The following is a 2,141-nucleotide window of genomic DNA, read 5'->3' on the forward strand; positions in this document are numbered from 1 at the left end:
GCCGCAATCCACCATCTTTTTTCGAGACAAAAAAGCATTCGGCTCCTACTCGAGATTTAGATAGCCTGATAAACCCTTTTCCCAGATTTTCCTCTATGTATTCCTGCATGGCCTTGGTCTCGGGACCAGAGAGAGAATACAACTGCGCTTTGGGTAGTTTAGGACCAGGAATCAGATCAATGGCACAATGGAAGTCACGATGTGGAGGTAAAGAGTCAGCTGCTTTTTTACAGAACACGTCCTGGAACTCATGATATTGAGGAGGGAGCTGCTCAAGCATTGGTTGCAAGATCCGGAGGGGCAAGGTCAAGCAGGACCGTGAACAGTAAGGGCTCCATTGAGTAATTTCCCCAAACCACTACAGGGAGAGCGAGTCAGGGATGGCCCAAGATTAAAGGAACAGACGGGCAATCTATTAGGAAAAATGACAGGACTTCTGAGTGGAGAGCACCCACGGTTAGCTGCAGTAGAGGAGTCTCACAAAGAATTTTGCTGCCAGGCATTGGACTACCTTCCAGGCCACAAACTATAATAGCGGAATTGAGCTTTACAGAAGGAATGCCAGCCGAGTGAGCGAACCCGATGTCCAGTAAAGTTGACAGCAGCAACACTGTCAATAAAGGCCGAGATGGCCACAGAACAGGCATCATGAGAGACGTGTGCTGGAACCAAAACAGCAATTTTTTAGGGAAAAGATTTGCAGACCTAGGCGAACTTCACCCTCGATCCCTAGGCATGCTCTTTTCCCGATTTGTTGGGACAAGAGCGGGAGAAGTGGCCCTTGATGCCACAATAGAGGCAAAGGCCTTGAGACCGTCTTCTGTTCTTTTCCTCAGAAGAAAGGCGTATGCGCCTAATTGCACGGGCTCTTCCATGTCTGTAGGTGTGGGAACAAAAGCAGAAGAGAAAGATGGTGCCTCTTTTTCTACCTTCCTCTCATTAATTCTTCTATTGATCTTGATGGCAAGCTGCATGAGGGCCTCCAGGGAGGTTGGAGAAGGATACTGTACCAGAGCGTCTTTGATCTGTTCTGAAAGCCCTAAGCGAAACTGACTACGTAGCGCTGGATCGTTCCATTCGCTGTCAGTTGACCATCGTCTGAATTCAGCACAATATTCCTCAGCAGGTCGCCGGCCTTGTTTCAAGGCCTTCAGATGAGCCTAAGTGGAGGCCACTCGATCCGGGTCATTGTAGAGCAGACCCAAAGCATTGAAGAAAGCATCCAAAGACTGCATGATAGGACTTGTTAGAGCCAGACTAAAGGCCCAAGACTGGGAATCACTCTGGAGGAGGGAGATGATGATCCCAACCCACTGTTGTTCCGAGCCGGAAGACCAAAGTCTCAGATGGAAATAGAGCTTATAGCTCTCCTTGAAATTCCAGAACAAAGCTTTGTTCCCAGACAACAGGTCCAGCAAATTTAACTTGGGTTCTACCGCAGGAGTCATAGTGGCTTGTGAAGTCCTAGAGGCTTCCTCTTGAGCAGACAAATGATGTGATAATCCCTGAACCATCTGCGACAGGGTCTGAATTTGACCAGCCAGGACTTGGGCTGGAGATGGGTTGGCTCCGTTTTCATCCATCCCGAGGAATTCCTCCTAGAATTTTAATGTTAGGTTGCTGAGAACTAACTTGCAGAACAGATGACAGAGGTCTTTACCTTTAGCAGCCGCCTTTCCCATAGAGCTTTATGTGCTCACAGGTACTCAGCTGCCCCCAGGACTTAACTCTTAGTGTAGTGCAAGTTCGTTATACAACACTGCAGCGGCAGGCCAGAAGAGGCTGAGTAGATGGTCACAAGCAAGGTAGAATGATCAGATAACACGCCAAGGGTCAGGGGCACAGGCAAAACAGCGGAGTCCAATATACATATTGACTTTCTAGCTGTTGTGGAACTACAAGTCCCAGTTTGTCCTGTTGGAGATCCACAGGTTGCCTACTTATGCCATAAATTTACAGTTGTAGCTGCACAAGGAGATCTGAACAATGAGGAAATACAAAAATTCTTAACAGTTGTGAAGAAAAGGAAGTAAGCATCGATGGGAACTTCCAATATCATGTAATCTGTGTCTGCTGACGGGAGAATTCTCTGGTTGTTTAGTATGTTGCAAATCAGAGTAAAGTTTATTTCATGGAGACAG

Source organism: Mixophyes fleayi, chromosome 7, assembly GCF_038048845.1.
Source record: "Mixophyes fleayi isolate aMixFle1 chromosome 7, aMixFle1.hap1, whole genome shotgun sequence".
Classification (NCBI taxonomy): Eukaryota; Metazoa; Chordata; class Amphibia; order Anura; family Limnodynastidae; genus Mixophyes; species Mixophyes fleayi.